General features: G+C 42.1%; 54 non-coding genes across 54 annotated transcripts; 29 read left to right on the top strand and 25 right to left on the bottom strand.

Annotated features, from left to right (window-relative positions):
• Positions 1-111: 111 nt before the first annotated feature.
• Positions 112-410, top strand: LOC149965929 (signal recognition particle RNA). Its single transcript, XR_016474071.1, has one exon.
• Positions 411-841: 431 nt separating this feature from the next.
• On the bottom strand, positions 842-914 carry TRNAK-UUU (transfer RNA lysine (anticodon UUU)). The gene has a single exon. It is a non-coding gene; the product is annotated as a tRNA-Lys (tRNA).
• Positions 915-1050: 136 nt separating this feature from the next.
• On the top strand, positions 1051-1349 carry LOC149965927 (signal recognition particle RNA). Its single transcript, XR_016474070.1, has one exon.
• A 431-nt stretch (positions 1350-1780) lies between these two features.
• TRNAK-UUU (transfer RNA lysine (anticodon UUU)) lies at positions 1781-1853 on the bottom strand. The gene has a single exon. It is a non-coding gene; the product is annotated as a tRNA-Lys (tRNA).
• A 136-nt stretch (positions 1854-1989) lies between these two features.
• On the top strand, positions 1990-2288 carry LOC149965925 (signal recognition particle RNA). The gene has a single exon (XR_016473264.1).
• Positions 2289-2720: 432 nt separating this feature from the next.
• Positions 2721-2793, bottom strand: TRNAK-UUU (transfer RNA lysine (anticodon UUU)). Its single transcript has one exon. It is a non-coding gene; the product is annotated as a tRNA-Lys (tRNA).
• A 136-nt stretch (positions 2794-2929) lies between these two features.
• LOC149965923 (signal recognition particle RNA) lies at positions 2930-3228 on the top strand. Its single transcript, XR_016473181.1, has one exon.
• A 432-nt stretch (positions 3229-3660) lies between these two features.
• On the bottom strand, positions 3661-3733 carry TRNAK-UUU (transfer RNA lysine (anticodon UUU)). The gene has a single exon. It is a non-coding gene; the product is annotated as a tRNA-Lys (tRNA).
• Positions 3734-3869: 136 nt separating this feature from the next.
• Positions 3870-4168, top strand: LOC149965921 (signal recognition particle RNA). The gene has a single exon (XR_016473076.1).
• A 432-nt stretch (positions 4169-4600) lies between these two features.
• On the bottom strand, positions 4601-4673 carry TRNAK-UUU (transfer RNA lysine (anticodon UUU)). The gene has a single exon. It is a non-coding gene; the product is annotated as a tRNA-Lys (tRNA).
• Positions 4674-4809: 136 nt separating this feature from the next.
• LOC149965919 (signal recognition particle RNA) lies at positions 4810-5108 on the top strand. The gene has a single exon (XR_016473074.1).
• Positions 5109-5539: 431 nt separating this feature from the next.
• TRNAK-UUU (transfer RNA lysine (anticodon UUU)) lies at positions 5540-5612 on the bottom strand. The gene has a single exon. It is a non-coding gene; the product is annotated as a tRNA-Lys (tRNA).
• A 136-nt stretch (positions 5613-5748) lies between these two features.
• On the top strand, positions 5749-6047 carry LOC149965917 (signal recognition particle RNA). The gene has a single exon (XR_016474069.1).
• A 432-nt stretch (positions 6048-6479) lies between these two features.
• On the bottom strand, positions 6480-6552 carry TRNAK-UUU (transfer RNA lysine (anticodon UUU)). Its single transcript has one exon. It is a non-coding gene; the product is annotated as a tRNA-Lys (tRNA).
• A 136-nt stretch (positions 6553-6688) lies between these two features.
• On the top strand, positions 6689-6987 carry LOC149965915 (signal recognition particle RNA). The gene has a single exon (XR_016473180.1).
• A 432-nt stretch (positions 6988-7419) lies between these two features.
• Positions 7420-7492, bottom strand: TRNAK-UUU (transfer RNA lysine (anticodon UUU)). Its single transcript has one exon. It is a non-coding gene; the product is annotated as a tRNA-Lys (tRNA).
• Positions 7493-7628: 136 nt separating this feature from the next.
• On the top strand, positions 7629-7927 carry LOC149965913 (signal recognition particle RNA). The gene has a single exon (XR_016473156.1).
• Positions 7928-8359: 432 nt separating this feature from the next.
• On the bottom strand, positions 8360-8432 carry TRNAK-UUU (transfer RNA lysine (anticodon UUU)). Its single transcript has one exon. It is a non-coding gene; the product is annotated as a tRNA-Lys (tRNA).
• Positions 8433-8568: 136 nt separating this feature from the next.
• Positions 8569-8867, top strand: LOC149965911 (signal recognition particle RNA). Its single transcript, XR_016473179.1, has one exon.
• Positions 8868-9299: 432 nt separating this feature from the next.
• Positions 9300-9372, bottom strand: TRNAK-UUU (transfer RNA lysine (anticodon UUU)). Its single transcript has one exon. It is a non-coding gene; the product is annotated as a tRNA-Lys (tRNA).
• Positions 9373-9508: 136 nt separating this feature from the next.
• Positions 9509-9807, top strand: LOC149965909 (signal recognition particle RNA). Its single transcript, XR_016473072.1, has one exon.
• A 432-nt stretch (positions 9808-10239) lies between these two features.
• TRNAK-UUU (transfer RNA lysine (anticodon UUU)) lies at positions 10240-10312 on the bottom strand. The gene has a single exon. It is a non-coding gene; the product is annotated as a tRNA-Lys (tRNA).
• A 136-nt stretch (positions 10313-10448) lies between these two features.
• Positions 10449-10747, top strand: LOC149965907 (signal recognition particle RNA). Its single transcript, XR_016474874.1, has one exon.
• A 431-nt stretch (positions 10748-11178) lies between these two features.
• TRNAK-UUU (transfer RNA lysine (anticodon UUU)) lies at positions 11179-11251 on the bottom strand. The gene has a single exon. It is a non-coding gene; the product is annotated as a tRNA-Lys (tRNA).
• Positions 11252-11387: 136 nt separating this feature from the next.
• On the top strand, positions 11388-11686 carry LOC149965905 (signal recognition particle RNA). Its single transcript, XR_016473178.1, has one exon.
• A 432-nt stretch (positions 11687-12118) lies between these two features.
• Positions 12119-12191, bottom strand: TRNAK-UUU (transfer RNA lysine (anticodon UUU)). Its single transcript has one exon. It is a non-coding gene; the product is annotated as a tRNA-Lys (tRNA).
• Positions 12192-12327: 136 nt separating this feature from the next.
• Positions 12328-12626, top strand: LOC149965903 (signal recognition particle RNA). Its single transcript, XR_016473071.1, has one exon.
• Positions 12627-13058: 432 nt separating this feature from the next.
• On the bottom strand, positions 13059-13131 carry TRNAK-UUU (transfer RNA lysine (anticodon UUU)). Its single transcript has one exon. It is a non-coding gene; the product is annotated as a tRNA-Lys (tRNA).
• A 136-nt stretch (positions 13132-13267) lies between these two features.
• On the top strand, positions 13268-13566 carry LOC149965901 (signal recognition particle RNA). Its single transcript, XR_016474863.1, has one exon.
• A 640-nt stretch (positions 13567-14206) lies between these two features.
• LOC149965900 (signal recognition particle RNA) lies at positions 14207-14505 on the top strand. Its single transcript, XR_016474157.1, has one exon.
• A 640-nt stretch (positions 14506-15145) lies between these two features.
• LOC149965899 (signal recognition particle RNA) lies at positions 15146-15444 on the top strand. Its single transcript, XR_016474852.1, has one exon.
• A 431-nt stretch (positions 15445-15875) lies between these two features.
• TRNAK-UUU (transfer RNA lysine (anticodon UUU)) lies at positions 15876-15948 on the bottom strand. Its single transcript has one exon. It is a non-coding gene; the product is annotated as a tRNA-Lys (tRNA).
• A 136-nt stretch (positions 15949-16084) lies between these two features.
• Positions 16085-16383, top strand: LOC149965897 (signal recognition particle RNA). Its single transcript, XR_016473758.1, has one exon.
• Positions 16384-16814: 431 nt separating this feature from the next.
• TRNAK-UUU (transfer RNA lysine (anticodon UUU)) lies at positions 16815-16887 on the bottom strand. Its single transcript has one exon. It is a non-coding gene; the product is annotated as a tRNA-Lys (tRNA).
• Positions 16888-17023: 136 nt separating this feature from the next.
• LOC149965895 (signal recognition particle RNA) lies at positions 17024-17322 on the top strand. The gene has a single exon (XR_016473028.1).
• A 431-nt stretch (positions 17323-17753) lies between these two features.
• TRNAK-UUU (transfer RNA lysine (anticodon UUU)) lies at positions 17754-17826 on the bottom strand. The gene has a single exon. It is a non-coding gene; the product is annotated as a tRNA-Lys (tRNA).
• Positions 17827-17962: 136 nt separating this feature from the next.
• Positions 17963-18261, top strand: LOC149965893 (signal recognition particle RNA). The gene has a single exon (XR_016473967.1).
• A 431-nt stretch (positions 18262-18692) lies between these two features.
• On the bottom strand, positions 18693-18765 carry TRNAK-UUU (transfer RNA lysine (anticodon UUU)). Its single transcript has one exon. It is a non-coding gene; the product is annotated as a tRNA-Lys (tRNA).
• A 136-nt stretch (positions 18766-18901) lies between these two features.
• LOC149965891 (signal recognition particle RNA) lies at positions 18902-19200 on the top strand. Its single transcript, XR_016474335.1, has one exon.
• A 431-nt stretch (positions 19201-19631) lies between these two features.
• TRNAK-UUU (transfer RNA lysine (anticodon UUU)) lies at positions 19632-19704 on the bottom strand. Its single transcript has one exon. It is a non-coding gene; the product is annotated as a tRNA-Lys (tRNA).
• A 136-nt stretch (positions 19705-19840) lies between these two features.
• Positions 19841-20139, top strand: LOC149965889 (signal recognition particle RNA). The gene has a single exon (XR_016473027.1).
• A 431-nt stretch (positions 20140-20570) lies between these two features.
• Positions 20571-20643, bottom strand: TRNAK-UUU (transfer RNA lysine (anticodon UUU)). The gene has a single exon. It is a non-coding gene; the product is annotated as a tRNA-Lys (tRNA).
• Positions 20644-20779: 136 nt separating this feature from the next.
• Positions 20780-21078, top strand: LOC149965887 (signal recognition particle RNA). The gene has a single exon (XR_016473026.1).
• Positions 21079-21509: 431 nt separating this feature from the next.
• Positions 21510-21582, bottom strand: TRNAK-UUU (transfer RNA lysine (anticodon UUU)). The gene has a single exon. It is a non-coding gene; the product is annotated as a tRNA-Lys (tRNA).
• A 136-nt stretch (positions 21583-21718) lies between these two features.
• On the top strand, positions 21719-22017 carry LOC149965885 (signal recognition particle RNA). Its single transcript, XR_016473966.1, has one exon.
• Positions 22018-22448: 431 nt separating this feature from the next.
• TRNAK-UUU (transfer RNA lysine (anticodon UUU)) lies at positions 22449-22521 on the bottom strand. Its single transcript has one exon. It is a non-coding gene; the product is annotated as a tRNA-Lys (tRNA).
• Positions 22522-22657: 136 nt separating this feature from the next.
• LOC149965883 (signal recognition particle RNA) lies at positions 22658-22956 on the top strand. The gene has a single exon (XR_016474324.1).
• A 1135-nt stretch (positions 22957-24091) lies between these two features.
• On the top strand, positions 24092-24390 carry LOC149965882 (signal recognition particle RNA). Its single transcript, XR_016474313.1, has one exon.
• A 431-nt stretch (positions 24391-24821) lies between these two features.
• Positions 24822-24894, bottom strand: TRNAK-UUU (transfer RNA lysine (anticodon UUU)). Its single transcript has one exon. It is a non-coding gene; the product is annotated as a tRNA-Lys (tRNA).
• Positions 24895-25030: 136 nt separating this feature from the next.
• On the top strand, positions 25031-25329 carry LOC149965880 (signal recognition particle RNA). Its single transcript, XR_016473757.1, has one exon.
• Positions 25330-25760: 431 nt separating this feature from the next.
• Positions 25761-25833, bottom strand: TRNAK-UUU (transfer RNA lysine (anticodon UUU)). The gene has a single exon. It is a non-coding gene; the product is annotated as a tRNA-Lys (tRNA).
• Positions 25834-25969: 136 nt separating this feature from the next.
• Positions 25970-26268, top strand: LOC149965878 (signal recognition particle RNA). Its single transcript, XR_016473830.1, has one exon.
• Positions 26269-26699: 431 nt separating this feature from the next.
• On the bottom strand, positions 26700-26772 carry TRNAK-UUU (transfer RNA lysine (anticodon UUU)). Its single transcript has one exon. It is a non-coding gene; the product is annotated as a tRNA-Lys (tRNA).
• A 136-nt stretch (positions 26773-26908) lies between these two features.
• LOC149965876 (signal recognition particle RNA) lies at positions 26909-27207 on the top strand. The gene has a single exon (XR_016473756.1).
• Positions 27208-27512: the final 305 nt, after the last annotated feature.

Below are 27512 nucleotides of genomic sequence, written 5' to 3'. Positions count from 1 at the left end.
AATGTGGTAATGGACGAGACATTTATTCTCTCCAGTTAATATAACATTTTAACCATATTTCGTTAGGGACGTTCTAACGATTGAAAGGTCGCAACTCGAGAAGCGTCGTTGACTGGGAGGAGTGGCGTCCTCTTGTAATCCAGCGTCTTGGAAGTCGGAATTCGAGGATGGTGTGAGGGTGGAGACTCTGATGATCATCACGCTGTGGAGATTTAACGTCCGCTCGAAGTTTACCGTCAATATGGTGCGCTCGGGGGAGCTCGAAGTGAACCAGGTTTCTTAACGAGGTACGTAGCGGCTTAGGGCAGAAATGCAGCAAGCAAAAGTACCCGCGGAAAACCATCGTAGGGTTGCGTTTAAGAGCAGGGTTTGATTATCAGACCACCCAAGAAAGTCAAACTCGATTCTTTTGGCTTTTGTTTAAACTAACATGAAAAAGGGTTGCTATGAAAAAGAAAAAAACGGGAATATTTTTTGAAAACAAAACTTTTTTTTAAAAATTAAATTATCGCCGACGATAAATAATGTTGGTGACAGTGACCAATTGTCATCTCTATCAATGCCAGACGAACGTCGGTAAATAGTTTAATTTTTGGATTTCGAATTACATAACTTCCGTTTTTTTTCAAGGTCACGAATATATCCTTAATCAGATCGGCCGAACGTTTCTTAAGTTCAAATTAAAGGAACGGCTTTCAAGCTGCGGCTCTACCCCGGACCGTTAAATGATTTGTTTAAGGTTCTCCAGACTAAGCAAATTGAGCGTTTCTCAAAGCGGAAAAGACGTTACATTGCCGTTAGTTATAAAACTGACAACGAATAAAAAATCGCTACATTTACCCGCCCGAACTGGGGCTCGAACCCAGGACCGTTAGGTTAAAAGCCTAACGCTCTACCGACTGAGCTATCCGGGCTCTGCCGTATTCTATCTTCATGAAAAATGTGGTAATGGACGAGACATTTATTCTCTCCAGTTAATATAACATTTTAACCATATTTCGTTAGGGACGTTCTAACGATTGAAAGGTCGCAACTCGAGAAGCGTCGTTGACTGGGAGGAGTGGCGTCCTCTTGTAATCCAGCGTCTTGGAAGTCGGAATTCGAGGATGGTGTGAGGGTGGAGACTCTGATGATCATCACGCTGTGGAGATTTAACGTCCGCTCGAAGTTTACCGTCAATATGGTGCGCTCGGGGGAGCTCGAAGTGAACCAGGTTTCTTAACGAGGTACGTAGCGGCTTAGGGCAGAAATGCAGCAAGCAAAAGTACCCGCGGAAAACCATCGTAGGGTTGCGTTTAAGAGCAGGGTTTGATTATCAGACCACCCAAGAAAGTCAAACTCGATTCTTTTGGCTTTTGTTTAAACTAACATGAAAAAGAGTTGCTATGAAAAAGAAAAAAACGGGAATATTTTTTGAAAACAAAACTTTTTTTTAAAAATTAAATTATCGCCGACGATAAATAATGTTGGTGACAGTGACCAATTGTCATCTCTATCAATGCCAGACGAACGTCGGTAAATAGTTTAATTTTTGGATTTCGAATTACATAACTTCCGTTTTTTTTCAAGGTCACGAATATATCCTTAATCAGATCGGCCGAACGTTTCTTAAGTTCAAATTAAAGGAACGGCTTTCAAGCTGCGGCTCTACCCCGGACCGTTAAATGATTTGTTTAAGGTTCTCCAGACTAAGCAAATTGAGCGTTTCTCAAAGCGGAAAAGACGTTACATTGCCGTTAGTTATAAAACTGACAACGAATAAAAAGTCGCTACATTTACCCGCCCGAACTGGGGCTCGAACCCAGGACCGTTAGGTTAAAAGCCTAACGCTCTACCGACTGAGCTATCCGGGCTCTGCCGTATTTTATCTTCATGAAAAATGTGGTAATGGACGAGACATTTATTCTCTCCAGTTAATATAACATTTTAACCATATTTCGTTAGGGACGTTCTAACGATTGAAAGGTCGCAACTCGAGAAGCGTCGTTGACTGGAAGGAGTGGCGTCCTCTTGTAATCCAGCGTCTTGGAAGTCGGAATTCGAGGATGGTGTGATGGTGGAGACTCTGATGATCATCACGCTGTGGAGATTTAACGTCCGCTCGAAGTTTACCGTCAATATGGTGCGCTCGGGGGAGCTCGAAGTGAAGCAGGTTTCTTAACGAGGTACGTAGCGGCTTAGGGCAGAAATGCAGCAAGCAAAAGTACCCGCGGAAAACCATCGTAGGGTTGCGTTTAAGAGCAGGGTTTGATTATCAGACCACCCAAGAAAGTCAAACTCGATTCTTTTGGTTTTTGTTTAAACTAACATGAAAAAGAGTTGCTATGAAAAAGAAAAAAACGGGAATATTTTTTGAAAACAAAACTTTTTTTTTAAAAATTCCATTATCGCCGACGATAAATAATGTTGGTGACAGTGACCAATTGTCATCTCTATCAATGCCAGACGAACGTCGGTAAATAGTTTAATTTTTGGATTTCGAATTACATAACTTCCGTTTTTTTTCAAGTTCACGAATATATCCTTAATCAGATCGGCCGAACGTTTCTTAAGTTCAAATTAAAGGAACGGCTTTCAAGCTGCGGCTCTACCCCGGACCGTTAAATGATTTGTTTAAGGTTCTCCAGACTAAGCAAATTGAGCGTTTCTCAAAGCGGAAAAGACGTTACATTGCCGTTAGTTATAAAACTGACAACGAATAAAAAATCGCTACATTTACCCGCCCGAACTGGGGCTCGAACCCAGGACCGTTAGGTTAAAAGCCTAACGCTCTACCGACTGAGCTATCCGGGCTCTGCCGTATTCTATCTTCATGAAAAATGTGGTAATGGACGAGACATTTATTCTCTCCAGTTAATATAACATTTTAACCATATTTCGTTAGGGACGTTCTAACGATTGAAAGGTCGCAACTCGAGAAGCGTCGTTGACTGGGAGGAGTGGCGTCCCGTTGTAATCCAGCGTCTTGGAAGTCGGAATTCGAGGATGGTGTGAGGGTGGAGACTCTGATGATCATCACGCTGTGGAGATTTAACGTCCGCTCGAAGTTTACCGTCAATATGGTGCGCTCGGGGGAGCTCGAAGTGAACCAGGTTTCTTAACGAGGTACGTAGCGGCTTAGGGCAGAAATGCAGCAAGCAAAAGTACCCGCGGAAAACCATCGTAGGGTTGCGTTTAAGAGCAGGGTTTGATTATCAGACCACCCAAGAAAGTCAAACTCGATTCTTTTGGCTTTTGTTTAAACTAACATGAAAAAGAGTTGCTATGAAAAAGAAAAAAACGGGAATATTTTTTGAAAACAAAACTTTTTTTTAAAAAATTCCATTATCGCCGACGATAAATAATGTTGGTGACAGTGACCAATTGTCATCTCTATCAATGCCAGACGAACGTCGGTAAATAGTTTAATTTTTGGATTTCGAATTACATAACTTCCGTTTTTTTTCAAGGTAACGAATATATCCTTAATCAGATCGGCCGAACGTTTCTTAAGTTCAAATTAAAGGAACGGCTTTCAAGCTGCGGCTCTACCCCGGACCGTTAAATGATTTGTTTAAGGTTATCCAGACTAAGCAAATTGAGCGTTTCTCAAAGCGGAAAAGACGTTACATTGCCGTTAGTTATAAAACTGGCAACGAATAAAAAGTCGCTACATTTACCCGCCCGAACTGGGGCTCGAACCCAGGACCGTTAGGTTAAAAGCCTAACGCTCTACCGACTGAGCTATCCGGGCTCTGCCGTATTCTATCTTCATGAAAAATGTGGTAATGGACGAGACATTTATTCTCTCCAGTTAATATAACATTTTAACCATATTTCGTTAGGGACGTTCTAACGATTGAAAGGTCGCAACTCGAGAAGCGTCGTTGACTGGGAGGAGTGGCGTCCTCTTGTAATCCAGCGTCTTGGAAGTCGGAATTCGAGGATGGTGTGAGGGTGTAGACTCTGATGATCATCACGCTGTGGAGATTTAACGTCCGCTCGAAGTTTACCGTCAATATGGTGCGCTCGGGGGAGCTCGAAGTGAACCAGGTTTCTTAACGAGGTACGTAGCGGCTTAGGGCAGAAATGCAGCAAGCAAAAGTACCCGCGGAAAACCATCGTAGGGTTGCGTTTAAGAGCAGGGTTTGATTATCAGACCACCCAAGAAAGTCAAACTCGATTCTTTTGGCTTTTGTTTAAACTAACATGAAAAAGAGTTGCTATGAAAAAGAAAAAAACGGGAATATTTTTTGAAAACAAAACTTTTTTTTAAAAAATTCCATTATCGCCGACGATAAATAATGTTGGTGACAGTGACCAATTGTCATCTCTATCAATGCCAGACGAACGTCGGTAAATAGTTTAATTTTTGGATTTCGAATTACATAACTTCCGTTTTTTTTCAAGGTAACGAATATATCCTTAATCAGATCGGCCGAACGTTTCTTAAGTTCAAATTAAAGGAACGGCTTTCAAGCTGCGGCTCTACCCCGGACCGTTAAATGATTTGTTTAAGGTTATCCAGACTAAGCAAATTGAGCGTTTCTCAAAGCGGAAAAGACGTTACATTGCCGTTAGTTATAAAACTGGCAACGAATTAAAAGTCGCTACATTTACCCGCCCGAACTGGGGCTCGAACCCAGGACTGTTAGGTTAAAAGCCTAACGCTCTACCGACTGAGCTATCCGGGCTCTGCCGTATTCTATCTTCATGAAAAATGTGGTAATGGACGAGACATTTATTCTCTCCAGTTAATATAACATTTTAACCATATTTCGTTAGGGACGTTCTAACGATTGAAAGGTCGCAACTCGAGAAGCGTCGTTGACTGGGAGGAGTGGCGTCCTCTTGTAATCCAGCGTCTTGGAAGTCGGAATTCGAGGATGGTGTGAGGGTGTAGACTCTGATGATCATCACGCTGTGGAGATTTAACGTCCGCTCGAAGTTTACCGTCAATATGGTGCGCTCGGGGGAGCTCGAAGTGAACCAGGTTTCTTAACGAGGTACGTAGCGGCTTAGGGCAGAAATGCAGCAAGCAAAAGTACCCGCGGAAAACCATCGTAGGGTTGCGTTTAAGAGCAGGGTTTGATTATCAGACCACCCAAGAAAGTCAAACTCGATTCTTTTGGCTTTTGTTTAAACTAACATGAAAAAGAGTTGCTATGAAAAAGAAAAAAACGGGAATATTTTTTGAAAACAAAACTTTTTTTTAAAAATTAAATTATCGCCGACGATAAATAATGTTGGTGACAGTGACCAATTGTCATCTCTATCAATGCCAGACGAACGTCGGTAAATAGTTTAATTTTTGGATTTCGAATTACATAACTTCCGTTTTTTTTCAAGGTCACGAATATATCCTTAATCAGATCGGCCGAACGTTTCTTAAGTTCAAATTAAAGGAACGGCTTTCAAGCTGCGGCTCTACCCCGGACCGTTAAATGATTTGTTTAAGGTTCTCCAGACTAAGCAAATTGAGCGTTTCTCAAAGCGGAAAAGACGTTACATTGCCGTTAGTTATAAAACTGACAACGAATAAAAAGTCGCTACATTTACCCGCCCGAACTGGGGCTCGAACCCAGGACCGTTAGGTTAAAAGCCTAACGCTCTACCGACTGAGCTATCCGGGCTCTGCCGTATTCTATCTTCATGAAAAATGTGGTAATGGACGAGACATTTATTCTCTCCAGTTAATATAACATTTTAACCATATTTCGTTAGGGACGTTCTAACGATTGAAAGGTCGCAACTCGAGAAGCGTCGTTGACTGGGAGGAGTGGCGTCCTCTTGTAATCCAGCGTCTTGGAAGTCGGAATTCGAGGATGGTGTGAGGGTGGAGACTCTGATGATCATCACGCTGTGGAGATTTAACGTCCGCTCGAAGTTTACCGTCAATATGGTGCGCTCGGGGGAGCTCGAAGTGAACCAGGTTTCTTAACGAGGTACGTAGCGGCTTAGGGCAGAAATGCAGCAAGCAAAAGTACCCGCGGAAAACCATCGTAGGGTTGCGTTTAAGAGCAGGGTTTGATTATCAGACCACCCAAGAAAGTCAAACTCGATTCTTTTGGCTTTTGTTTAAACTAACATGAAAAAGAGTTGCTATGAAAAAGAAAAAAACGGGAATATTTTTTGAAAACAAAACTTTTTTTTAAAAAATTCCATTATCGCCGACGATAAATAATGTTGGTGACAGTGACCAATTGTCATCTCTATCAATGCCAGACGAACGTCGGTAAATAGTTTAATTTTTGGATTTCGAATTACATAACTTCCGTTTTTTTTCAAGGTAACGAATATATCCTTAATCAGATCGGCCGAACGTTTCTTAAGTTCAAATTAAAGGAACGGCTTTCAAGCTGCGGCTCTACCCCGGACCGTTAAATGATTTGTTTAAGGTTATCCAGACTAAGCAAATTGAGCGTTTCTCAAAGCGGAAAAGACGTTACATTGCCGTTAGTTATAAAATTGGCAACGAATAAAAAGTCGCTACATTTACCCGCCCGAACTGGGGCTCGAACCCAGGACCGTTAGGTTAAAAGTCTAACGCTCTACCGACTGAGCTATCCGGGCTCTGCCGTATTCTATCTTCATGAAAAATGTGGTAATGGACGAGACATTTATTCTCTCCAGTTAATATAACATTTTAACCATATTTCGTTAGGGACGTTCTAACGATTGAAAGGTCGCAACTCGAGAAGCGTCGTTGACTGGGAGGAGTGGCGTCCCGTTGTAATCCAGCGTCTTGGAAGTCGGAATTCGAGGATGGTGTGAGGGTGGAGACTCTGATGATCATCACGCTGTGGAGATTTAACGTCCGCTCGAAGTTTACCGTCAATATGGTGCGCTCGGGGGAGCTCGAAGTGAACCAGGTTTCTTAACGAGGTACGTAGCGGCTTAGGGCAGAAATGCAGCAAGCAAAAGTACCCGCGGAAAACCATCGTAGGGTTGCGTTTAAGAGCAGGGTTTGATTATCAGACCACCCAAGAAAGTCAAACTCGATTCTTTTGGCTTTTGTTTAAACTAACATGAAAAAGAGTTGCTATGAAAAAGAAAAAAACGGGAATATTTTTTGAAAACAAAACTTTTTTTTAAAAAATTCCATTATCGCCGACGATAAATAATGTTGGTGACAGTGACCAATTGTCATCTCTATCAATGCCAGACGAACGTCGGTAAATAGTTTAATTTTTGGATTTCGAATTACATAACTTCCGTTTTTTTTCAAGGTAACGAATATATCCTTAATCAGATCGGCCGAACGTTTCTTAAGTTCAAATTAAAGGAACGGCTTTCAAGCTGCGGCTCTACCCCGGACCGTTAAATGATTTGTTTAAGGTTATCCAGACTAAGCAAATTGAGCGTTTCTCAAAGCGGAAAAGACGTTACATTGCCGTTAGTTATAAAACTGGCAACGAATAAAAAGTCGCTACATTTACCCGCCCGAACTGGGGCTCGAACCCAGGACCGTTAGGTTAAAAGCCTAACGCTCTACCGACTGAGCTATCCGGGCTCTGCCGTATTCTATCTTCATGAAAAATGTGGTAATGGACGAGACATTTATTCTCTCCAGTTAATATAACATTTTAACCATATTTCGTTAGGGACGTTCTAACCATTGAAAGGTCGCAACTCGAGAAGCGTCGTTGACTGGGAGTAGTGGCGTCCTCTTGTAATCCAGCGTCTTGGAAGTCGGAATTCGAGGATGGTGTGAGGGTGTAGACTCTGATGATCATCACGCTGTGGAGATTTAACGTCCGCTCGAAGTTTACCGTCAATATGGTGCGCTCGGGGGAGCTCGAAGTGAACCAGGTTTCTTAACGAGGTACGTAGCGGCTTAGGGCAGAAATGCAGCAAGCAAAAGTACCCGCGGAAAACCATCGTAGGGTTGCGTTTAAGAGCAGGGTTTGATTATCAGACCACCCAAGAAAGTCAAACTCGATTCTTTTGGCTTTTGTTTAAACTAACATGAAAAAGAGTTGCTATGAAAAAGAAAAAAACGGGAATATTTTTTGAAAACAAAACTTTTTTTTAAAAAATTCCATTATCGCCGACGATAAATAATGTTGGTGACAGTGACCAATTGTCATCTCTATCAATGCCAGACGAACGTCGGTAAATAGTTTAATTTTTGGATTTCGAATTACATAACTTCCGTTTTTTTTCAAGGTAACGAATATATCCTTAATCAGATCGGCCGAACGTTTCTTAAGTTCAAATTAAAGGAACGGCTTTCAAGCTGCGGCTCTACCCCGGACCGTTAAATGATTTGTTTAAGGTTATCCAGACTAAGCAAATTGAGCGTTTCTCAAAGCGGAAAAGACGTTACATTGCCGTTAGTTATAAAATTGGCAACGAATAAAAAGTCGCTACATTTACCCGCCCGAACTGGGGCTCGAACCCAGGACCGTTAGGTTAAAAGTCTAACGCTCTACCGACTGAGCTATCCGGGCTCTGCCGTATTCTATCTTCATGAAAAATGTGGTAATGGACGAGACATTTATTCTCTCCAGTTAATATAACATTTTAACCATATTTCGTTAGGGACGTTCTAACGATTGAAAGGTCGCAACTCGAGAAGCGTCGTTGACTGGGAGGAGTGGCGTCCCGTTGTAATCCAGCGTCTTGGAAGTCGGAATTCGAGGATGGTGTGAGGGTGGAGACTCTGATGATCATCACGCTGTGGAGATTTAACGTCCGCTCGAAGTTTACCGTCAATATGGTGCGCTCGGGGGAGCTCGAAGTGAACCAGGTTTCTTAACGAGGTACGTAGCGGCTTAGGGCAGAAATGCAGCAAGCAAAAGTACCCGCGGAAAACCATCGTAGGGTTGCGTTTAAGAGCAGGGTTTGATTATCAGACCACCCAAGAAAGTCAAACTCGATTCTTTTGGCTTTTGTTTAAACTAACATGAAAAAGAGTTGCTATGAAAAAGAAAAAAACGGGAATATTTTTTGAAAACAAAACTTTTTTTTAAAAAATTCCATTATCGCCGACGATAAATAATGTTGGTGACAGTGACCAATTGTCATCTCTATCAATGCCAGACGAACGTCGGTAAATAGTTTAATTTTTGGATTTCGAATTACATAACTTCCGTTTTTTTTCAAGGTAACGAATATATCCTTAATCAGATCGGCCGAACGTTTCTTAAGTTCAAATTAAAGGAACGGCTTTCAAGCTGCGGCTCTACCCCGGACCGTTAAATGATTTGTTTAAGGTTATCCAGACTAAGCAAATTGAGCGTTTCTCAAAGCGGAAAAGACGTTACATTGCCGTTAGTTATAAAACTGGCAACGAATAAAAAGTCGCTACATTTACCCGCCCGAACTGGGGCTCGAACCCAGGACCGTTAGGTTAAAAGCCTAACGCTCTACCGACTGAGCTATCCGGGCTCTGCCGTATTCTATCTTCATGAAAAATGTGGTAATGGACGAGACATTTATTCTCTCCAGTTAATATAACATTTTAACCATATTTCGTTAGGGACGTTCTAACGATTGAAAGGTCGCAACTCGAGAAGCGTCGTTGACTGGGAGGAGTGGCGTCCTCTTGTAATCCAGCGTCTTGGAAGTCGGAATTCGAGGATGGTGTGAGGGTGTAGACTCTGATGATCATCACGCTGTGGAGATTTAACGTCCGCTCGAAGTTTACCGTCAATATGGTGCGCTCGGGGGAGCTCGAAGTGAACCAGGTTTCTTAACGAGGTACGTAGCGGCTTAGGGCAGAAATGCAGCAAGCAAAAGTACCCGCGGAAAACCATCGTAGGGTTGCGTTTAAGAGCAGGGTTTGATTATCAGACCACCCAAGAAAGTCAAACTCGATTCTTTTGGCTTTTGTTTAAACTAACATGAAAAAGAGTTGCTATGAAAAAGAAAAAAACGGGAATATTTTTTGAAAACAAAACTTTTTTTTAAAAAATTCCATTATCGCCGACGATAAATAATGTTGGTGACAGTGACCAATTGTCATCTCTATCAATGCCAGACGAACGTCGGTAAATAGTTTAATTTTTGGATTTCGAATTACATAACTTCCGTTTTTTTTCAAGGTAACGAATATATCCTTAATCAGATCGGCCGAACGTTTCTTAAGTTCAAATTAAAGGAACGGCTTTCAAGCTGCGGCTCTACCCCGGACCGTTAAATGATTTGTTTAAGGTTATCCAGACTAAGCAAATTGAGCGTTTCTCAAAGCGGAAAAGACGTTACATTGCCGTTAGTTATAAAACTGGCAACGAATTAAAAGTCGCTACATTTACCCGCCCGAACTGGGGCTCGAACCCAGGACTGTTAGGTTAAAAGCCTAACGCTCTACCGACTGAGCTATCCGGGCTCTGCCGTATTCTATCTTCATGAAAAATGTGGTAATGGACGAGACATTTATTCTCTCCAGTTAATATAACATTTTAACCATATTTCGTTAGGGACGTTCTAACGATTGAAAGGTCGCAACTCGAGAAGCGTCGTTGACTGGGAGGAGTGGCGTCCTCTTGTAATCCAGCGTCTTGGAAGTCGGAATTCGAGGATGGTGTGAGGGTGTAGACTCTGATGATCATCACGCTGTGGAGATTTAACGTCCGCTCGAAGTTTACCGTCAATATGGTGCGCTCGGGGGAGCTCGAAGTGAACCAGGTTTCTTAACGAGGTACGTAGCGGCTTAGGGCAGAAATGCAGCAAGCAAAAGTACCCGCGGAAAACCATCGTAGGGTTGCGTTTAAGAGCAGTGTTTGATTATCAGACCACCCAAGAAAGTCAAACTCGATTCTTTTGGCTTTTGTTTAAACTAACATGAAAAAGAGTTGCTATGAAAAAGAAAAAAACGGGAATATTTTTTGAAAACAAAACTTTTTTTTAAAAATTAAATTATCGCCGACGATAAATAATGTTGGTGACAGTGACCAATTGTCATCTCTATCAATGCCAGACGAACGTCGGTAAATAGTTTAATTTTTGGATTTCGAATTACATAACTTCCGTTTTTTTTCAAGGTCACGAATATATCCTTAATCAGATCGGCCGAACGTTTCTTAAGTTCAAATTAAAGGAACGGCTTTCAAGCTGCGGCTCTACCCCGGACCGTTAAATGATTTGTTTAAGGTTATCCAGACTAAGCAAATTGAGCGTTTCTCAAAGCGGAAAAGACGTTACATTGCCGTTAGTTATAAAATTGGCAACGAATAAAAAGTCGCTACATTTACCCGCCCGAACTGGGGCTCGAACCCAGGACCGTTAGGTTAAAAGTCTAACGCTCTACCGACTGAGCTATCCGGGCTCTGCCGTATTCTATCTTCATGAAAAATGTGGTAATGGACGAGACATTTATTCTCTCCAGTTAATATAACATTTTAACCATATTTCGTTAGGGACGTTCTAACGATTGAAAGGTCGCAACTCGAGAAGCGTCGTTGACTGGGAGGAGTGGCGTCCCGTTGTAATCCAGCGTCTTGGAAGTCGGAATTCGAGGATGGTGTGAGGGTGGAGACTCTGATGATCATCACGCTGTGGAGATTTAACGTCCGCTCGAAGTTTACCGTCAATATGGTGCGCTCGGGGGAGCTCGAAGTGAACCAGGTTTCTTAACGAGGTACGTAGCGGCTTAGGGCAGAAATGCAGCAAGCAAAAGTACCCGCGGAAAACCATCGTAGGGTTGCGTTTAAGAGCAGGGTTTGATTATCAGACCACCCAAGAAAGTCAAACTCGATTCTTTTGGCTTTTGTTTAAACTAACATGAAAAAGAGTTGCTATGAAAAAGAAAAAAACGGGAATATTTTTTGAAAACAAAACTTTTTTTTAAAAAATTCCATTATCGCCGACGATAAATAATGTTGGTGACAGTGACCAATTGTCATCTCTATCAATGCCAGACGAACGTCGGTAAATAGTTTAATTTTTGGATTTCGAATTACATAACTTCCGTTTTTTTTCAAGGTAACGAATATATCCTTAATCAGATCGGCCGAACGTTTCTTAAGTTCAAATTAAAGGAACGGCTTTCAAGCTGCGGCTCTACCCCGGACCGTTAAATGATTTGTTTAAGGTTATCCAGACTAAGCAAATTGAGCGTTTCTCAAAGCGGAAAAGACGTTACATTGCCGTTAGTTATAAAACTGGCAACGAATAAAAAGTCGCTACATTTACCCGCCCGAACTGGGGCTCGAACCCAGGACCGTTAGGTTAAAAGCCTAACGCTCTACCGACTGAGCTATCCGGGCTCTGCCGTATTCTATCTTCATGAAAAATGTGGTAATGGACGAGACATTTATTCTCTCCAGTTAATATAACATTTTAACCATATTTCGTTAGGGACGTTCTAACGATTGAAAGGTCGCAACTCGAGAAGCGTCGTTGACTGGGAGGAGTGGCGTCCTCTTGTAATCCAGCGTCTTGGAAGTCGGAATTCGAGGATGGTGTGAGGGTGTAGACTCTGATGATCATCACGCTGTGGAGATTTAACGTCCGCTCGAAGTTTACCGTCAATATGGTGCGCTCGGGGGAGCTCGAAGTGAACCAGGTTTCTTAACGAGGTACGTAGCGGCTTAGGGCAGAAATGCAGCAAGCAAAAGTACCCGCGGAAAACCATCGTAGGGTTGCGTTTAAGAGCAGGGTTTGATTATCAGACCACCCAAGAAAGTCAAACTCGATTCTTTTGGCTTTTGTTTAAACTAACATGAAAAAGAGTTGCTATGAAAAAGAAAAAAACGGGAATATTTTTTGAAAACAAAACTTTTTTTTAAAAAATTCCATTATCGCCGACGATAAATAATGTTGGTGACAGTGACCAATTGTCATCTCTATCAATGCCAGACGAACGTCGGTAAATAGTTTAATTTTTGGATTTCGAATTACATAACTTCCGTTTTTTTTCAAGGTAACGAATATATCCTTAATCAGATCGGCCGAACGTTTCTTAAGTTCAAATTAAAGGAACGGCTTTCAAGCTGCGGCTCTACCCCGGACCGTTAAATGATTTGTTTAAGGTTATCCAGACTAAGCAAATTGAGCGTTTCTCAAAGCGGAAAAGACGTTACATTGCCGTTAGTTATAAAACTGGCAACGAATTAAAAGTCGCTACATTTACCCGCCCGAACTGGGGCTCGAACCCAGGACTGTTAGGTTAAAAGCCTAACGCTCTACCGACTGAGCTATCCGGGCTCTGCCGTATTCTATCTTCATGAAAAATGTGGTAATGGACGAGACATTTATTCTCTCCAGTTAATATAACATTTTAACCATATTTCGTTAGGGACGTTCTAACGATTGAAAGGTCGCAACTCGAGAAGCGTCGTTGACTGGGAGGAGTGGCGTCCTCTTGTAATCCAGCGTCTTGGAAGTCGGAATTCGAGGATGGTGTGAGGGTGTAGACTCTGATGATCATCACGCTGTGGAGATTTAACGTCCGCTCGAAGTTTACCGTCAATATGGTGCGCTCGGGGGAGCTCGAAGTGAACCAGGTTTCTTAACGAGGTACGTAGCGGCTTAGGGCAGAAATGCAGCAAGCAAAAGTACCCGCGGAAAACCATCGTAGGGTTGCGTTTAAGAGCAGTGTTTGATTATCAGACCACCCAAGAAAGTCAAACTCGATTCTTTTGGCTTTTGTTTAAACTAACATGAAAAAGAGTTGCTATGAAAAAGAAAAAAACGGGAATATTTTTTGAAAACAAAACTTTTTTTTAAAAATTAAATTATCGCCGACGATAAATAATGTTGGTGACAGTGACCAATTGTCATCTCTATCAATGCCAGACGAACGTCGGTAAATAGTTTAATTTTTGGATTTCGAATTACATAACTTCCGTTTTTTTTCAAGGTCACGAATATATCCTTAATCAGATCGGCCGAACGTTTCTTAAGTTCAAATTAAAGGAACGGCTTTCAAGCTGCGGCTCTACCCCGGACCGTTAAATGATTTGTTTAAGGTTCTCCAGACTAAGCAAATTGAGCGTTTCTCAAAGCGGAAAAGACGTTACATTGCCGTTAGTTACAAAACTGACAACGAATAAAAAATCGCTACATTTACCCGCCCGAACTGGGGCTCGAACCCAGGACCGTTAGGTTAAAAGCCTAACGCTCTACCGACTGAGATATCCGGGCTCTGCCGTATTCTATCTTCATGAAAAATGTGGTAATGGACGAAACATTTATTCTCTCCAGTTAATATAACATTTTAACCATATTTCGTTAGGGACGTTCTAACGATTGAAAGGTCGCAACTCGAGAAGCGTCGTTGACTGGGAGGAGTGGCGTCCTCTTGTAATCCAGCGTCTTGGAAGTCGGAATTCGAGGATGGTGTGAGGTTGGAGACTCTGATGATCATCACGCTGTGGAGATTTAACGTCCGCTCGAAGTTTACCGTCAATATGGTGCGCTCGGGGGAGCTCGAAGTGAACCAGGTTTCTTAACGAGGTACGTAGCGGCTTAGGGCAGAAATGCAGCAAGCAAAAGTACCCGCGGAAAACCATCGTAGGGTTGCGTTTAAGAGCAGTGTTTGATTATCAGACCACCCAAGAAAGTCAAACTCGATTCTTTTGGCTTTTGTTTAAACTAACATGAAAAAGAGTTGCTATGAAAAAGAAAAAAACGGGAATATTTTTTGAAAACAAAACTTTTTTTTAAAAATTAAATTATCGCCGACGATAAATAATGTTGGTGACAGTGACCAATTGTCATCTCTATCAATGCCAGACGAACGTCGGTAAATAGTTTAATTTTTGGATTTCGAATTACATAACTTCCGTTTTTTTTCAAGGTCACGAATATATCCTTAATCAGATCGGCCGAACGTTTCTTAAGTTCAAATTAAAGGAACGGCTTTCAAGCTGCGGCTCTACCCCGGACCGTTAAATGATTTGTTTAAGGTTCTCCAGACTAAGCAAATTGAGCGTTTCTCAAAGCGGAAAAGACGTTACATTGCCGTTAGTTACAAAACTGACAACGAATAAAAAATCGCTACATTTACCCGCCCGAACTGGGGCTCGAACCCAGGACCGTTAGGTTAAAAGCCTAACGCTCTACCGACTGAGATATCCGGGCTCTGCCGTATTCTATCTTCATGAAAAATGTGGTAATGGACGAAACATTTATTCTCTCCAGTTAATATAACATTTTAACCATATTTCGTTAGGGACGTTCTAACGATTGAAAGGTCGCAACTCGAGAAGCGTCGTTGACTGGGAGGAGTGGCGTCCTCTTGTAATCCAGCGTCTTGGAAGTCGGAATTCGAGGATGGTGTGAGGTTGGAGACTCTGATGATCATCACGCTGTGGAGATTTAACGTCCGCTCGAAGTTTACCGTCAATATGGTGCGCTCGGGGGAGCTCGAAGTGAACCAGGTTTCTTAACGAGGTACGTAGCGGCTTAGGGCAGAAATGCAGCAAGCAAAAGTACCCGCGGAAAACCATCGTAGGGTTGCGTTTAAGAGCAGGGTTTGATTATCAGACCACCCAAGAAAGTCAAACTCGATTCTTTTGGCTTTTGTTTAAACTAACATGAAAAAGAGTTGCTATGAAAAAGAAAAAAACGGGAATATTTTTTGAAAACAAAACTTTTTTTTAAAAATTAAATTATCGCCGACGATAAATAATGTTGGTGACAGTGACCAATTGTCATCTCTATCAATGCCAGACGAACGTCGGTAAATAGTTTAATTTTTGGATTTCGAATTACATAACTTCCGTTTTTTTTCAAGGTCACGAATATATCCTTAATCAGATCGACCGAACGTTTCTTAAGTTCAAATTAAAGGAACGGCTTTCAAGCTGCGGCTCTACCCCGGACCGTTAAATGATTTGTTTAAGGTTCTCCAGACTAAGCAAATTGAGCGTTTCTCAAAGCGGAAAAGACGTTACATTGCCGTTAGTTATAAAACTGACAACGAATAAAAAGTCGCTACATTTACCCGCCCGAACTGGGGCTCGAACCCAGGACCGTTAGGTTAAAAGCCTAACGCTCTACCGACTGAGCTATCCGGGCTCTGCCGTATTCTATCTTCATGAAAAATGTGGTAATGGACGAGACATTTATTCTCTCCAGTTAATATAACATTTTAACCATATTTCGTTAGGGACGTTCTAACGATTGAAAGGTCGCAACTCGAGAAGCGTCGTTGACTGGGAGGAGTGGCGTCCTCTTGTAATCCAGCGTCTTGGAAGTCGGAATTCGAGGATGGTGTGAGGGTGGAGACTCTGATGATCATCACGCTGTGGAGATTTAACGTCCGCTCGAAGTTTACCGTCAATATGGTGCGCTCGGGGGAGCTCGAAGTGAACCAGGTTTCTTAACGAGGTACGTAGCGGCTTAGGGCAGAAATGCAGCAAGCAAAAGTACCCGCGGAAAACCGTCGTAGGGTTGCGTTTAAGAGCAGGGTTTGATTATCAGACCACCCAAGAAAGTCAAACTCGATTCTTTTGGCTTTTGTTTAAACTAACATGAAAAAGAGTTGCTATGAAAAAGAAAAAAACGGGAATATTTTTTGAAAACAAAACTTTTTTTTAAAAATTCCATTATCGCCGACGATAAATAATGTTGGTGACAGTGACCAATTGTCATCTCTATCAATGCCAGACGAACGTCGGTAAATAGTTTAATTTTTGGATTTCGAATTACATAACTTCCGTTTTTTTTCAAGGTCACGAATATATCCTTAATCAGATCGGCCGAACGTTTCTTAAGTTCAAATTAAAGGAACGGCTTTCAAGCTGCGGCTCTACCCCGGACCGTTAAATGATTTGTTTAAGGTTCTCCAGACTAAGCAAATTGAGCGTTTCTCAAAGCGGAAAAGACGTTACATTGCCGTTAGTTATAAAACTGACAACGAATAAAAAGTCGCTACATTTACCCGCCCGAACTGGGGCTCGAACCCAGGACCGTTAGGTTAAAAGCCTAACGCTTTACCGACTGAGCTATCCGGGCTCTGCCGTATTCTATCTTCATGAAAAATGTGGTAATGGACGAAACATTTATTCTCTCCAGTTAATATAACATTTTAACCATATTTCGTTAGGGACGTTCTAACGAATGAAAGGTCGCAACTCGAGAAGCGTCGTTGACTGGGAGGAGTGGCGTCCTCTTGTAATCAAGCGTCTTGGAAGTCGGAATTCGAGGATGGTGTGAGGTTGGAGACTCTGATGATCATCACGCTGTGGAGATTTAACGTCCGCTCGAAGTTTACCGTCAATATGGTGCGCTCGGGGGAGCTCGAAGTGAACCAGGTTTCTTAACGAGGTACGTAGCGGCTTAGGGCAGAAATGCAGCAAGCAAAAGTACCCGCGGAAAACCGTCGTAGGGTTGCGTTTAAGAGCAGGGTTTGATTATCAGACCACCCAAGAAAGTCAAACTCGATTCTTTTGGCTTTTGTTTAAACTAACATGAAAAAGAGTTGCTATGAAAAAGAAAAAAACGGGAATATTTTTTGAAATCAAAACTTTTTTTTAAAAATTCCATTATCGCCGACGATAAATAATGTTGGTGACAGTGACCAATTGTCATCTCTATCAATGCCAGACGAACGTCGGTAAATAGTTTAATTTTTGGATTTCGAATTACATAACTTCCGTTTTTTTTCAAGGTCACGAATATATCCTTAATCAGATCGGCCGAACGTTTCTTAAGTTCAAATTAAAGGAACGGCTTTCAAGCTGCGGCTCTACCCCGGACCGTTAAATGATTTGTTTAAGGTTCTCCAGACTAAGCAAATTGAGCGTTTCTCAAAGCGGAAAAGACGTTACATTGCCGTTAGTTATAAAACTGACAACGAATAAAAAGTCGCTACATTTACCCGCCCGAACTGGGGCTCGAACCCAGGACCGTTAGGTTAAAAGCCTAACGCTCTACCGACTGAGCTATCCGGGCTCTGCCGTATTCTATCTTCATGAAAAATGTGGTAATGGACGAGACATTTATTCTCTCCAGTTAATATAACATTTTAACCATATTTCGTTAGGGACGTTCTAACGATTGAAAGGTCGCAACTCGAGAAGCGTCGTTGACTGGGAGGAGTGGCGTCCTCTTGTAATCCAGCGTCTTGGAAGTCGGAATTCGAGGATGGTGTGAGGGTGGAGACTCTGATGATCATCACGCTGTGGAGATTTAACGTCCGCTCGAAGTTTACCGTCAATATGGTGCGCTCGGGGGAGCTCGAAGTGATCCAGGTTTCTTAACGAGGTACGTAGCGGCTTAGGGCAGAAATGCAGCAAGCAAAAGTACCCGCGGAAAACCGTCGTAGGGTTGCGTTTAAGAGCAGGGTTTGATTATCAGACCACCCAAGAAAGTCAAACTCGATTCTTTTGGCTTTTGTTTAAACTAACATGAAAAAGAGTTGCTATGAAAAAGAAAAAAACGGGAATATTTTTTGAAAACAAAACTTTTTTTTAAAAATTCCATTATCGCCGACGATAAATAATGTTGGTGACAGTGACCAATTGTCATCTCTATCAATGCCAGACGAACGTCGGTAAATAGTTTAATTTTTGGATTTCGAATTACATAACTTCCGTTTTTTTTCAAGGTCACGAATATATCCTTAATCAGATCGGCCGAACGTTTCTTAAGTTCAAATTAAAGGAACGGCTTTCAAGCTGCGGCTCTACCCCGGACCGTTAAATGATTTGTTTAAGGTTCTCCAGACTAAGCAAATTGAGCGTTTCTCAAAGCGGAAAAGACGTTACATTGCCGTTAGTTATAAAACTGACAACGAATAAAAAGTCGCTACATTTACCCGCCCGAACTGGGGCTCGAACCCAGGACCGTTAGGTTAAAAGCCTAACGCTCTACCGACTGAGCTATCCGGGCTCTGCCGTATTCTATCTTCATGAAAAATGTGGTAATGGACGAGACATTTATTCTCTCCAGTTAATATAACATTTTAACCATATTTCGTTAGGGACGTTCTAACGATTGAAAGGTCGCAACTCGAGAAGCGTCGTTGACTGGGAGGAGTGGCGTCCTCTTGTAATCCAGCGTCTTGGAAGTCGGAATTCGAGGATGGTGTGAGGGTGTAGACTCTGATGATCATCACGCTGTGGAGATTTAACGTCCGCTCGAAGTTTACCGTCAATATGGTGCGCTCGGGGGAGCTCGAAGTGAACCAGGTTTCTTAACGAGGTACGTAGCGGCTTAGGGCAGAAATGCAGCAAGCAAAAGTACCCGCGGAAAACCGTCGTAGGGTTGCGTTTAAGAGCAGGGTTTGATTATCAGACCACCCAAGAAAGTCAAACTCGATTCTTTTGGCTTTTGTTTAAACTAACATGAAAAAGAGTTGCTATGAAAAAGAAAAAAACGGGAATATTTTTTGAAAACAAAACTTTTTTTTAAAAATTCCATTATCGCCGACGATAAATAATGTTGGTGACAGTGACCAATTGTCATCTCTATCAATGCCAGACGAACGTCGGTAAATAGTTTAATTTTTGGATTTCGAATTACATAACTTCCGTTTTTTTTCAAGGTCACGAATATATCCTTAATCAGATCGGCCGAACGTTTCTTAAGTTCAAATTAAAGGAACGGCTTTCAAGCTGCGGCTCTACCCCGGACCGTTAAATGATTTGTTTAAGGTTCTCCAGACTAAGCAAATTGAGCGTTTCTCAAAGCGGAAAAGACGTTACATTGCCGTTAGTTATAAAACTGACAACGAATAAAAAGTCGCTACATTTACCCGCCCGAACTGGGGCTCGAACCCAGGACCGTTAGGTTAAAAGCCTAACGCTCTACCGACTGAGCTATCCGGGCTCTGCCGTATTCTATCTTCATGAAAAATGTGGTAATGGACGAAACATTTATTCTCTCCAGTTAATATAACATTTTAACCATATTTCGTTAGGGACGTTCTAACGAATGAAAGGTCGCAACTCGAGAAGCGTCGTTGACTGGGAGGAGTGGCGTCCTCTTGTAATCAAGCGTCTTGGAAGTCGGAATTCGAGGATGGTGTGAGGTTGGAGACTCTGATGATCATCACGCTGTGGAGATTTAACGTCCGCTCGAAGTTTACCGTCAATATGGTGCGCTCGGGGGAGCTCGAAGTGAACCAGGTTTCTTAACGAGGTACGTAGCGGCTTAGGGCAGAAATGCAGCAAGCAAAAGTACCCGCGGAAAACCGTCGTAGGGTTGCGTTTAAGAGCAGGGTTTGATTATCAGACCACCCAAGAAAGTCAAACTCGATTCTTTTGGCTTTTGTTTAAACTAACATGAAAAAGAGTTGCTATGAAAAAGAAAAAAACGGGAATATTTTTTGAAAACAAAACTTTTTTTTAAAAATTCCATTATCGCCGACGATAAATAATGTTGGTGACAGTGACCAATTGTCATCTCTATCAATGCCAGACGAACGTCGGTAAATAGTTTAATTTTTGGATTTCGAATTACATAACTTCCGTTTTTTTTCAAGGTCACGAATATATCCTTAATCAGATCGGCCGAACGTTTCTTAAGTTCAAATTAAAGGAACGGCTTTCAAGCTGCGGCTCTACCCCGGACCGTTAAATGATTTGTTTAAGGTTCTCCAGACTAAGCAAATTGAGCGTTTCTCAAAGCGGAAAAGACGTTACATTGCCGTTAGTTATAAAACTGACAACGAATAAAAAGTCGCTACATTTACCCGCCCGAACTGGGGCTCGAACCCAGGACCGTTAGGTTAAAAGCCTAACGCTCTACCGACTGAGCTATCCGGGCTCTGCCGTATTCTATCTTCATGAAAAATGTGGTAATGGACGAAACATTTATTCTCTCCAGTTAATATAACATTTTAACCATATTTCGTTAGGGACGTTCTAACGAATGAAAGGTCGCAACTCGAGAAGCGTCGTTGACTGGGAGGAGTGGCGTCCTCTTGTAATCAAGCGTCTTGGAAGTCGGAATTCGAGGATGGTGTGAGGTTGGAGACTCTGATGATCATCACGCTGTGGAGATTTAACGTCCGCTCGAAGTTTACCGTCAATATGGTGCGCTCGGGGGAGCTCGAAGTGAACCAGGTTTCTTAACGAGGTACGTAGCGGCTTAGGGCAGAAATGCAGCAAGCAAAAGTACCCGCGGAAAACCGTCGTAGGGTTGCGTTTAAGAGCAGGGTTTGATTATCAGACCACCCAAGAAAGTCAAACTCGATTCTTTTGGCTTTTGTTTAAACTAACATGAAAAAGAGTTGCTATGAAAAAGAAAAAAACGGGAATATTTTTTGAAATCAAAACTTTTTTTTAAAAATTCCATTATCGCCGACGATAAATAATGTTGGTGACAGTGACCAATTGTCATCTCTATCAATGCCAGACGAACGTCGGTAAATAGTTTAATTTTTGGATTTCGAATTACATAACTTCCGTTTTTTTTCAAGGTCACGAATATATCCTTAATCAGATCGGCCGAACGTTTCTTAAGTTCAAATTAAAGGAACGGCTTTCAAGCTGCGGCTCTACCCCGGACCGTTAAATGATTTGTTTAAGGTTCTCCAGACTAAGCAAATTGAGCGTTTCTCAAAGCGGAAAAGACGTTACATTGCCGTTAGTTATAAAACTGACAACGAATAAAAAGTCGCTACATTTACCCGCCCGAACTGGGGCTCGAACCCAGGACCGTTAGGTTAAAAGCCTAACGCTCTACCGACTGAGCTATCCGGGCTCTGCCGTATTCTATCTTCATGAAAAATGTGGTAATGGACGAGACATTTATTCTCTCCAGTTAATATAACATTTTAACCATATTTCGTTAGGGACGTTCTAACGATTGAAAGGTCGCAACTCGAGAAGCGTCGTTGACTGGGAGGAGTGGCGTCCTCTTGTAATCCAGCGTCTTGGAAGTCGGAATTCGAGGATGGTGTGAGGGTGGAGACTCTGATGATCATCACGCTGTGGAGATTTAACGTCCGCTCGAAGTTTACCGTCAATATGGTGCGCTCGGGGGAGCTCGAAGTGATCCAGGTTTCTTAACGAGGTACGTAGCGGCTTAGGGCAGAAATGCAGCAAGCAAAAGTACCCGCGGAAAACCGTCGTAGGGTTGCGTTTAAGAGCAGGGTTTGATTATCAGACCACCCAAGAAAGTCAAACTCGATTCTTTTGGCTTTTGTTTAAACTAACATGAAAAAGAGTTGCTATGAAAAAGAAAAAAACGGGAATATTTTTTGAAAACAAAACTTTTTTTTAAAAATTCCATTATCGCCGACGATAAATAATGTTGGTGACAGTGACCAATTGTCATCTCTATCAATGCCAGACGAACGTCGGTAAATAGTTTAATTTTTGGATTTCGAATTACATAACTTCCGTTTTTTTTCAAGGTCACGAATATATCCTTAATCAGATCGGCCGAACGTTTCTTAAGTTCAAATTAAAGGAACGGCTTTCAAGCTGCGGCTCTACCCCGGACCGTTAAATGATTTGTTTAAGGTTCTCCAGACTAAGCAAATTGAGCGTTTCTCAAAGCGGAAAAGACGTTACATTGCCGTTAGTTATAAAACTGACAACGAATAAAAAGTCGCTACATTTACCCGCCCGAACTGGGGCTCGAACCCAGGACCGTTAGGTTAAAAGCCTAACGCTCTACCGACTGAGCTATCCGGGCTCTGCCGTATTCTATCTTCATGAAAAATGTGGTAATGGACGAGACATTTATTCTCTCCAGTTAATATAACATTTTAACCATATTTCGTTAGGGACGTTCTAACGATTGAAAGGTCGCAACTCGAGAAGCGTCGTTGACTGGGAGGAGTGGCGTCCTCTTGTAATCCAGCGTCTTGGAAGTCGGAATTCGAGGATGGTGTGAGGGTGTAGACTCTGATGATCATCACGCTGTGGAGATTTAACGTCCGCTCGAAGTTTACCGTCAATATGGTGCGCTCGGGGGAGCTCGAAGTGAACCAGGTTTCTTAACGAGGTACGTAGCGGCTTAGGGCAGAAATGCAGCAAGCAAAAGTACCCGCGGAAAACCGTCGTAGGGTTGCGTTTAAGAGCAGGGTTTGATTATCAGACCACCCAAGAAAGTCAAACTCGATTCTTTTGGCTTTTGTTTAAACTAACATGAAAAAGAGTTGCTATGAAAAAGAAAAAAACGGGAATATTTTTTGAAAACAAAACTTTTTTTTAAAAATTCCATTATCGCCGACGATAAATAATGTTGGTGACAGTGACCAATTGTCATCTCTATCAATGCCAGACGAACGTCGGTAAATAGTTTAATTTTTGGATTTCGAATTACATAACTTCCGTTTTTTTTCAAGGTCACGAATATATCCTTAATCAGATCGGCCGAACGTTTCTTAAGTTCAAATTAAAGGAACGGCTTTCAAGCTGCGGCTCTACCCCGGACCGTTAAATGATTTGTTTAAGGTTCTCCAGACTAAGCAAATTGAGCGTTTCTCAAAGCGGAAAAGACGTTACATTGCCGTTAGTTATAAAACTGACAACGAATAAAAAGTCGCTACATTTACCCGCCCGAACTGGGGCTCGAACCAGGGCCGTCTTTACGTGATTGGGGGCCCCTGGGCAAAGCGATACGCGGGGCCCCTAATAATTCCAGACAATTTCTTAAAGGCCTAGGTTTTTTTCTGCTGGTCCCCCTTTAAATTAACTTATTGGAGCACAAATAAACCGGTGGCAGGCCAACCGCTGAACATGTTGGCCTAATTTAAAGGGGGGCAGGCAGAAGAAAAACTAGGCTTTTAACCTCCAATGCAAAGTCCATCGTCGCCCTAATCTTCAAATATTGGTTCAAATAAAAAAATGCGATGGCCTACACCGTCTATATCACGAAAAGACATGTTTTAGATAGTTTAAAAATTTGTAAAATGTAAATAGACAATACTACAATTTAAAAAATGTGAAAAACAATATTTGTAAGATTCATCTTCTTCACCTTACAAAAGTTGAAAATGGGGCCCTCCAGAATCTTGGGGCCCTAGGGCAGTGCCCTATTTGCCCAATGGGAAAGACGGCACTGGCTCGAACCCAGGACCGTTAGGTTAAAAGCCTAACGCTCTACCGACTGAGCTATCCGGGCTCTGCCGTATTCTATCTTCATGAAAAATGTGGTAATGGACGAGACATTTATTCTCTCCAGTTAATATAACATTTTAACCATATTTCGTTAGGGACGTTCTAACGATTGAAAGGTCGCAACTCGAGAAGCGTCGTTGACTGGGAGGAGTGGCGTCCTCTTGTAATCCAGCGTCTTGGAAGTCGGAATTCGAGGATGGTGTGAGGGTGTAGACTCTGATGATCATCACGCTGTGGAGATTTAACGTCCGCTCGAAGTTTACCGTCAATATGGTGCGCTCGGGGGAGCTCGAAGTGAACCAGGTTTCTTAACGAGGTACGTAGCGGCTTAGGGCAGAAATGCAGCAAGCAAAAGTACCCGCGGAAAACCGTCGTAGGGTTGCGTTTAAGAGCAGGGTTTGATTATCAGACCACCCAAGAAAGTCAAACTCGATTCTTTTGGCTTTTGTTTAAACTAACATGAAAAAGAGTTGCTATGAAAAAGAAAAAAACGGGAATATTTTTTGAAAACAAAACTTTTTTTTAAAAATTCCATTATCGCCGACGATAAATAATGTTGGTGACAGTGACCAATTGTCATCTCTATCAATGCCAGACGAACGTCGGTAAATAGTTTAATTTTTGGATTTCGAATTACATAACTTCCGTTTTTTTTCAAGGTCACGGATATATCCTTAATCAGATCGGCCGAACGTTTCTTAAGTTCAAATTAAAGGAACGGCTTTCAAGCTGCGGCTCTACCCCGGACCGTTAAATGATTTGTTTAAGGTTCTCCAGACTAAGCAAATTGAGCGTTTCTCAAAGCGGAAAAGACGTTACATTGCCGTTAGTTATAAAACTGACAACGAATAAAAAATCGCTACATTTACCCGCCCGAACTGGGACTCGAACCCAGGACCGTTAGGTTAAAAGCCTAACGCTCTACCGACTGAGCTATCCGGGCTCTGCCGTATTCTATCTTCATGAAAAATGTGGTAATGGACGAGACATTTATTCTCTCCAGTTAATATAACATTTTAACCATATTTCGATAGGGACGTTCTAACGATTGAAAGGTCGCAACTCGAGAAGCGTCGTTGACTGGGAGGAGTGGCGTCCTCTTGTAATCCAGCGTCTTGGAAGTCGGAATTCGAGGATGGTGTGAGGGTGGAGACTCTGATGATCATCACGCTGTGGAGATTTAACGTCCGCTCGAAGTTTACCGTCAATATGGTGCGCTCGGGGGAGCTCGAAGTGAACCAGGTTTCTTAACGAGGTACGTAGCGGCTTAGGGCAGAAATGCAGCAAGCAAAAGTACCCGCGGAAAACCGTCGTAGGGTTGCGTTTAAGAGCAGGGTTTGATTATCAGACCACCCAAGAAAGTCAAACTCGATTCTTTTGGCTTTTGTTTAAACTAACATGAAAAAGAGTTGCTATGAAAAAGAAAAAAACGGGAATATTTTTTGAAAACAAAACTTTTTTTTAAAAATTCCATTATCGCCGACGATAAATAATGTTGGTGACAGTGACCAATTGTCATCTCTATCAATGCCAGACGAACGTCGGTAAATAGTTTAATTTTTGGATTTCGAATTACATAACTTCCGTTTTTTTTCAAGGTCACGGATATATCCTTAATCAGATCGGCCGAACGTTTCTTAAGTTCAAATTAAAGGAACGGCTTTCAAGCTTCGGCTCTACCCCGGACCGTTAAATGATTTGTTTAAGGTTCTCCAGACTAAGCAAATTGAGCGTTTCTCAAAGCGGAAAAGACGTTACATTGCCGTTAGTTATAAAACTGACAACGAATAAAAAATCGCTACATTTACCCGCCCGAACTGGGGCTCGAACCCAGGACCGTTAGGTTAAAAGCCTAACGCTCTACCGACTGAGCTATCCGGGCTCTGCCGTATTCTATCTTCATGAAAAATGTGGTAATGGACGAGACATTTATTCTCTCCAGTTAATATAACATTTTAACCATATTTCGTTAGGGACGTTCTAACGATTGAAAGGTCGCAACTCGAGAAGCGTCGTTGACTGGGAGGAGTGGCGTCCTCTTGTAATCCAGCGTCTTGGAAGTCGGAATTCGAGGATGGTGTGAGGGTGGAGACTCTGATGATCATCACGCTGTGGAGATTTAACGTCCGCTCGAAGTTTACCGTCAATATGGTGCGCTCGGGGGAGCTCGAAGTGAACCAGGTTTCTTAACGAGGTATGTAGCGGCTTAGGGCAGAAATGCAGCAAGCAAAAGTACCCGCGGAAAACCGTCGTAGGGTTGCGTTTAAGAGCAGGGTTTGATTATCAGACCACCCAAGAAAGTCAAACTCGATTCTTTTGGCTTTTGTTTAAACTAACATGAAAAAGAGTTGCTATGAAAAAGAAAAAAACGGGAATATTTTTTGAAAACAAAACTTTTTTTAAAAAATTCCATTATCGCCGACGATAAATAATGTTGGTGACAGTGACCAATTGTCATCTCTATCAATGCCAGACGAACGTCGGTAAATAGTTTAATTTTTGGATTTCGAATTACATAACTTCCGTTTTTTTTCAAGGTCACGGATATATCCTTAATCAGATCGGCCGAACGTTTCTTAAGTTCAAATTAAAGGAACGGCTTTCAAGCTGCGGCTCTACCCCGGACCGTTAAATGATTTGTTTAAGGTTCTCCAGACTAAGCAAATTGAGCGTTTCTCAAAGCGGAAAAGACGTTACATTGCCGTTAGTTATAAAACTGACAACGAATAAAAAATCGCTACATTTACCCGCCCGAACTGGGGCTCGAACCCAGGACCGTTAGGTTAAAAGCCTAACGCTCTACCGACTGAGCTATCCGGGCTCTGCCGTATTCTATCTTCATGAAAAATGTGGTAATGGACGAGACATTTATTCTCTCCAGTTAATATAACATTTTAACCATATTTCGTTAGGGACGTTCTAACGATTGAAAGGTCGCAACTCGAGAAGCGTCGTTGACTGGGAGGAGTGGCGTCCTCTTGTAATCCAGCGTCTTGGAAGTCGGAATTCGAGGATGGTGTGAGGGTGGAGACTCTGATGATCATCACGCTGTGGAGATTTAACGTCCGCTCGAAGTTTACCGTCAATATGGTGCGCTCGGGGGAGCTCGAAGTGAACCAGGTTTCTTAACGAGGTACGTAGCGGCTTAGGGCAGAAATGCAGCAAGCAAAAGTACCCGCGGAAAACCGTCGTAGGGTTGCGTTTAAGAGCAGGGTTTGATTATCAGACCACCCAAGAAAGTCAAACTCGATTCTTTTGGCTTTTGTTTAAACTAACATGAAAAAGAGTTGCTATGAAAAAGAAAAAAACGGGAATATTTTTTGAAAACAAAACTTTTTTTTAAAAATTCCATTATCGCCGACGATAAATAATGTTGGTGACAGTGACCAATTGTCATCTCTATCAATGCCAGACGAACGTCGGTAAATAGTTTAATTTTTGGATTTCGAATTACATAACTTCCGTTTTTTTTCAAGGTCACGGATATATCCTTAATCAGATCGGCCGAACGTTTCTTAAGTTCAAATTAAAGGAACGGCTTTCAAGCTTCGGCTCTACCCC

This window comes from Leiobunum rupestre, chromosome 1, assembly GCF_980474605.1.
Source record: "Leiobunum rupestre chromosome 1, qqLeiRupe1.1.hap1, whole genome shotgun sequence".
NCBI classification, from domain to species: Eukaryota; Metazoa; Arthropoda; class Arachnida; order Opiliones; family Sclerosomatidae; genus Leiobunum; species Leiobunum rupestre.
Note: the sequence above shows the minus strand (reverse complement) of the source record. Positions and strands in the feature narration are given on the sequence as shown.